Source organism: Myotis myotis, unplaced genomic scaffold (assembly GCF_014108235.1).
Source record: "Myotis myotis isolate mMyoMyo1 unplaced genomic scaffold, mMyoMyo1.p scaffold_m19_p_3, whole genome shotgun sequence".
In the NCBI taxonomy this organism is placed as follows: domain Eukaryota; kingdom Metazoa; phylum Chordata; class Mammalia; order Chiroptera; family Vespertilionidae; genus Myotis; species Myotis myotis.
Window position 1 is genome coordinate 123,927,515 of NW_023416335.1, and position 7,153 is coordinate 123,934,667.

General features: G+C 51.1%; 1 long non-coding RNA gene across 1 annotated transcript; it reads left to right on the forward strand.

Annotated features, from left to right (window-relative positions):
- Positions 1-531: 531 nt before the first annotated feature.
- Positions 532-5,401, forward strand: LOC118651174. Its single transcript, XR_004966130.1, has 3 exons — positions 532-644; positions 2,170-2,346; positions 3,307-5,401. It is a non-coding gene; the product is annotated as an uncharacterized LOC118651174 (long non-coding RNA).
- The last annotated feature ends 1,752 nt before the right edge of the window (positions 5,402-7,153 follow it).

Consider the following 7,153-nt stretch of genomic DNA (forward strand, 5'->3'; position numbering starts at 1 on the left):
CCAACTTCAGTAACTTCCCCTCCGTAGCTTGAAATCAGCCACAGAGGGAGGATTTACACCAGTGGTTCTCAACCTTCTGGCCCTTTAAATACAGTTCCTCATGTTGTGACCCAACCATAAAATTATTTTCGTTGCTACTTCGTAACAGTAATGTTGCTACTGTTATGAATCGTAATGTAAATATCTGATATGCAGGATGGTCTTAGGCGACCCCTGTGAAAGGGTCGTTCGACCGCAAAGGGGGTCGCAACTCACAGATTGAGAACCACTGATTTACACCATAGGGATTGGCAAACAATACAAATCAGCCCCCTCACCCAACCTGAAAGCCTGTTAAGCAACAACCAGCACTCCCCCTGTCTTGTGATTTGCATATTTGTCTGCCTGCCCTCCAAACTACAAGTTCTTCAAAGGCAGGGCCATGTCTTATATTTTTAAAGATAAGCCCAGCATATGTGTGGTACCATGTGGTAGGTACAGATAACTTTTGAGGCATGCCTTTAGAGTACTTGTCACTTAATTCTGGTGACAAATTGCAGCCACCACAATGCTCCGAAAATCTGCAGGTGCCTAGGTCAGCTTCTTGCTCAGAAGTCCTTTGTAGCTCCCTTTGCCTACAGGACTGGAATGCAGAGTCCCTGGAGGTAAGGACTTTTGTCTGTTTTGTTTTAGTGAGGTGGCTCCTGCTCAGAATAGCATCTAGCATAACGTGCTTAGTAACCCTTTGACACATCATTGTCAAATGAATAAATAAGTGATAAAATTCAAGCTCCTTAAAATAGCCTTCAAGACCCCTTGTTACCAATTCTTTTCTCTCAATTCTTCTCTCTCTTCTTCTGTGGCTGCCCGTCCCATAGTAGGAGCCCCGATTGCAGGCCAATTGCAGGCCCACTGCTCCCTCGCTGGCCCCTAGCCCCTGGTGAGTTGAGGGGGGAGGGGTGTCCAGGCACCATGCAGTCTTCTCCTGGCAGGAGGCTTCCTCCCCTCTCCTTCGTTTGCCCAAGGCCACCCCATTCTCTAGTTCAATACCAACTTCTGGAACTCCTGCTTCCTACTGCTCTTCTAGCCCCAACCTTAAAGGGGAGGTATGTTTCCCACACCATCAGTGAGGCTGTGAGCTCCCTGGAGGCAGGGCTGATGTGTGTACAGCTCTGTGTCCCCTCCAGTACTTCAACACCCAGCTTAGAGTCTTGCACACAGCAGGTGCCTAGTGTGGGTTTGCCCACATTAAAAGAAAGTTGGAGCCCAGCAAGATGTATGCAAGTCCCAGCCTCTGATCTGGCTGCTCCATGGAGTTGATCTGATGAGCAATCACTCACCAAGTATCCTGAGGCAGAGGAGGGATGGCTGGTGGGCTAGTACCGCCCCCAGTCCTGACCAGTCAGGTCTCACCACACCGGGAGCAGGCTTTATGACCTGGTCTTTTCCTTTCCTCTTCCTCCCAGTTTGTGGCCACCTTGCTCCTGGCTAACTAAAGCTACTTCTGCCAGCCGGTGGGCTGCACTTGGCCTGAGAGTATGGCTGCAAGTGGGAGTGAACCAACTGGGTCAGCGCAGGCTCAGAAGACCTCCACTTGAATCTCAGCTCCGCCAGTTACAGCTGCGCAACCATGAGTCGCCTATTTACATGTTATGGCCTCAATGTTCTTATCTATAAAGTGGGGGTAATAACACCTACTTTATAAAAGGAAATAAAGGAAGATTGAATTAGATAATGTATGAGAGTGTTTAGTCCTGGGCCTGGCACACACTGAATATGGGCTAAGCAGTAGATATTTCATTGTTTTTAGCTGTTCTCTGTTTCAAATGGAAGTAGAACAAAAGATTTCCTGGAAGAAAGAAAAAGAAGAAAAACAATCTAGCTGAGGCTTGACAAGTTACCTGGTAGTGATTTGGAGGCTGAATCGGGGATGCTGAGCGATGGGCTAACGTCTGGTCCACGGACCAGCAGCATCAGCATCACCTGGGGCTTGTTGAAATGCAGAATCTCATGTGCCAGCCCCAGCACTCTGATTAAGAATGTGCTTTTCAACAAACAAAATCCCAGGTGATCCTTGTACTCCTTAGAATCCATGTCTGTGGCCCGGGACACATTTGGAGAGTCCTTATGTTATCACTCCCAGTCCCATCTCCCTCTTTCCTATGCTAACAGGTGTCTTCCTGCGGACAGGTGGGCACTGTGGGAGCAGGCAGCACAGAGGAACAGTGAGGATTGGGGCTGAAGCCAGGAGGAAGCTGTGCCCCCAGCATGACAGAAAGGTCTGGCTGCACGTCCCACTTCTAACCAGCAGATGGCAAGCGTGTGCTGGTAGTGTTTCTTCTCAAAGGCCTTTGATTGCTTGACATGGTAAGTGCCTGGTTCCTCAGGCGCTGGGTTATCTCTGTCAGCTGGGTCTGGGGTGGGTGGTGTACATGGAGCGTCCTGCGTGGGCGCTGGAGGAAAGTGTTGGATGGTCTCGGGGTTTGCTCAGGTGGCTGCCCTGAGGCTGATGTCAGAGCAAACCGTGGTCCCACTACTCCCTGGCAGAGGAAGGGCACTCACCGGTGTGCCGTCGCACCCCACAGGCTCCCACTGGTCCCACTCTTCATTCATGCACCTGCAGAGGTAGGCATTTTCCCCCATTAGCAACTGGGCCCAGATTAAATGAAAATTTAAAAAAATTTAAAAATTGGTATCATGTGGTAAGGATCATCCAACAGCAAAAGCCATCCTCGAGCGTTAAAGAGAAGAAACCCTGCTTGTGAGTCCAGAAGGCACACAGGATTGAGTGGTGTGGGGCGAGGTCATGAGTTTGGGGCAGTGAGGAAAGAAAGGGGGCTCTTATCAATCTCTCACCAAAATGAGTCTGAGCAGAGAAACTGGGAATTTGTTTTATGGCTGTGTGGGTATTCAACACCCAGTTCCCTAGTCACCGAGCTGCCCAGTCTCCCTAGTGTCTGGGACGTGGGATAGGATATTGGAAAGATCCCAGTCTCTCAAGTCAGACTGCGTTCAAATCCCAGCTTGGACAACTATTAGTTGTATAACTTTGGGCAAGTTACTTAATCACTCTCTGCCTCAGTTTTCCCATCTGTAAAATGGAGGTAAGTAGAAATCATATAATAATACTATAAGTGTTTATATGATTTTTATGCACACAAAGTACCTTGCACGTAGTAGGTGCTGTGCAGGTGTTTGGTGTTTCTTCCCTTGGGTCTTAGCCTCCCTTTCAATAAAATAGGCAGAACCCTTGGTAGTTGAGGCCCCCAAGGAGAGTCAGGAGAGAAAAGGCTCCCACAGTTGACACCATCTTTTCTTCCTCTCTAGGTCTTCCTTATGTTCCAAAAGAAGCCAGAACAGATCACCATCCTGCATGTCAACCACCATTGAACCATACTAATCAACTGGGGAGCTGGAGTCAAATGCATGCTAGGTGGTCAAGATACATGACACTACTGAGGCAGCCCTGCCCAGGCCCTTGTGAGGCAGCCTCTCTCTGCTGGGCTGAGTCTCCATGGTGGGAGGTGTGCATCCTCCAAGGTCCCCTTTCCTGTGGCCATGAGCCCAGGCCTCTGCTCTCCTTTTATCCCTGTTGCTCCCCAAGCCTCCTGGCTCCCCTTTCCTGGTGCAGAGACCATGGGAGGTGCTTAACGCCATCGGGGAGTGCAGAGGGGTTACACGCACTCTCATGTAGCATCCTGTTAGCCCCACCAGGGTCATGACCTCAGATCACTCACGCCAGACCTCAGGATGGGCCTCCCCAAGGATTTTCTCTGCGGGACATGCAGAGGTGCTGTCTGCAGGATGGAGGACTGAAACGTGAAAGAGAAAACGCAAAGCACAGCTATGCTCAGCTCCACCTACTCCCCTCGATCTCCTCGCCCAACTCTTCGGCCTCCTCTTGTCAGGAAGCTGACTTCATTGGTCCATGCCTGCATGTGCCTGTACTATGGACTGGCCTGTCAGGCCCAGCATGCAGTTCTAGCTGTGGTGGATGTGCCTTCTTACCCTCCTACAGCTGCGGAGAAGACCCCTTTGGCTCCAGGGCCTTTGGCTGAGCCTGGTCCTACTCTTGGCTGCACCAGTAACTTGGTGTCAGACCATGAACTAGCCCTTCCCATCACTGGGACTTAGTCTCCCAATTTTCCAGGGACTCAGTAAACATCTCATCAGATTCTAGAACAACCCTAACTCCCTGACAGAAGGTGGAACCTAGAGCAAATGCTTTCCATGCTTGAGACCTTAGTCTCATCATTCATAAAACGAGGGGCTGGGCTAAATGGCCTTGGAGCACTTCTATCCTGTGAGCCTGTGATCACTGATCCACTGTCCAGGTGCCTGGGTGCCCTGTGGTTTGGGGACCATCATAGCCAGATGGCAGTGACATCCGAGATGTCCCTCAGGGGGCCTGGGATGGGTTGAGACATCATCGGCTTAGGGGAAAATGGGAGCAGGCTTCATCGAGCTTACCTTCTGAAGAGGAAGACTGAACTGCAGGAGGCCTTCCCTTGCTGGTAGACAGAGGGGTGGCAACTGCCCTCCCCTCTCTCCCATCTCTGTCCTTATGCTTTCTCTTCCCCAAGAGTCAGTTTGTGGCCATTGCTGCCCACTCCTCCTGCCTCTTCACTCAGCGCTCCTTCCCGGATGGGTTCAGCATGGCCGTGCTCCTGTTCCTCCTCAGCCTCACTACCCCCTCCCTCAACAGCTACCAGCAGACACACCTGAGGAGAAGCTGACTTACAGGGCAGGATCCGAGGACTGGAACTATAGAGCCGACCCCACAGAGACAGCGTGGCTCGCTCCACCAGCGCCGAGCAGGTGCCTGAGCCTGCACTGTGTCCTCGGATGGAAGGAGGAGAATGGCCCCCTTCCAGGGTTCAGGAGGACAAAAGCGGAGCCAGCTCCTGAACTCGCTTCTGCAGCAGCACCACCACACGGGCCTGTGACTGTGTGCATCTCCATCTGCTACCAGATGTGAGCCTCTCCAGAGCAGGACTGACTATTCCCAGTGTCCCACCCTGGCACAGCGCCGCCATCCGCGTGCGTTTGGAGTCTTGTATTCCACAGTCATGACCTCTAGCAAAGGTCGGGCTGAGGGCATGGGGGAAGTCGAGGCTGGCTGGATATGTAACCTTGCAGTGGGAAACGATGACAGAGTATCCACGAGTGAGCGTGGGTCTGTGAGACTCATAGTGTGGCTGTGGAAATGGTCCCCCGTCTGTTCATGCACTTATATGGTTGCACAAGTCGGTGACTGTGCGTGGGGTGGCGGAGAGGGCTGTGTGTATAGCTCTACAGACTTGTTTTCCAGTCTGCATGCACGTTTCCATTTGAGTCTCTTCTGTGCGTCTCTGAGAGTGCCACACTGCAAATAAAAGCCACTAGGATAACACTGCTCCTGTCCCAGGCAGGGGACCCTGATGCCCAGAGGGATCTCTGTGAACATGGTGGGGGGGGGGGGGCGGGCCTCCAACGGGGTGTGAGAAAGGAGACACGGGGTAGGACAAACGCAGTCATCCACTTCACAGACAGGGAAACTGAGGACCAGCAAAAGCGAATGTTCGACGGGATCGCGTCCCTCGGCAGAAGCAAACATCTGCGGAGCCATTAGAGCCAGAACTGGATCTCTCCGCAAAGCAGCGGCCTGGGGCTGTCTCCATGCCTCCAGTATTCTTATGCATCTTTGTAATCTCTCCCCGTTGCTGTTTCCTCCCCTCTGTAAGTTCTTATTTTGCCATGCCTCAACAATCAAGAACATTACGGAACGGTTGAAGTTTATGAAGTGCTGTTTGGGGACTATTTATCCATCAGGTGCTCTAGTTAATTAACTCCGGCAGGCGGGCTGCGTCCTGTGGGCAATCCTCTGAGAAGTTATGCAGATGTGCACGCATCCCACGCACTTCTGCGGACTCGGCCGCTGTCTTCGGAGGGTGGGGGCATATTTTAAGGCAGCCTTTTTTTAAAAAAAAACAAACAAACACATAGGAGTGAAGTCTGTTCATTTGCTGAGCAGCCAGGCTAAAGGAAAAGGGAGTCATTCCAGAGTTCAGAGCTCATATTGGTCCAGTTCTTTGTGGCTGCCTCTGTCCACTTCAGCATTGGGAGAGCCTGGGGGAGGCAGTGTGTGGGGTGGGGGAGGGCTTGGGGGGAAATTCTCAATGAGCTGAAGGTGTGCCTCCTTTCCACAACTGCCCTGCACTGTGTTGTAAGACCTCCCTCCGCCTGGTTGGGGAGTGCTGTGCAGGTATTGTTTCCTATGAGTGTAGAAAGACTGTGTGAGTGTTAGGAGCACGAAGTTATTCATACTTGTCCATACGTAGCCTAATAATATTGTGGAAGTTCGCATCTATGCACTTTTTAAGATAATGATAAGCAAGAGTGATGGTTAGATTTTTAAATATATAGCAGGATGAACTGCTGCCCAGAGAGGGGCCATTTGCCAAGACAGGGAGGCCCAGAGGACCCAGTGGGAAGGCCCTATAGACAGAAGTGAGAGAGCAGCCCCCTCACCCCCATCTCCCATGAGGGTCCAAGAGCTGAAGGTCTGGGTCCCTGGCTATTGCCTCTTAAATCTGAGTATACCTAACTAAAGAATAAAAGGCATCCAAGATGGAACAGCTCCGTGGTCCTCCTGTAGCTCAGAATTCAGTGAAGACCCCTCTCTGCCCCATACACACTCCTCCGTCCACTCTGCTGACCACGCCCCGGGCTGCAGGAGAGGCGCCTGTGCCAGGAACCAGGAGAAAAGGCCGGGCCCCTTTCCTCCCGCTTCCTCTCGCTCTTGCAGCTCTCTGTGTAAATGGAGGAATTCCTCCAAAAAAGACAGCCTCTGCCTTCTGACCTTTGTCCCTGGGCAGTCTCAGGGCAAGACGCTCCATTGCAAAGGAGGACTTTAATTCAGGTTTTTGAAATTCAAGCCCTCCCAATCCCTATCTACAGCAGTTCTCAACCTGTGGGTCGCGACCCCTTTGGGGGTCAAACGACCCTTTCACAGGGGTCGCCTAAGACCATCGGAAAACACATATATAATTACATATTGTTTTTGTGATTAATCACTATGCTTTAATTATGTTCAATTTGTACCAAAGAAAATACATCCTGCATATCAGATGTTTACATTATGATTCATAACAGTAGCAAAATTACAGTTATGAAGTAGCAACGAAAATAATTT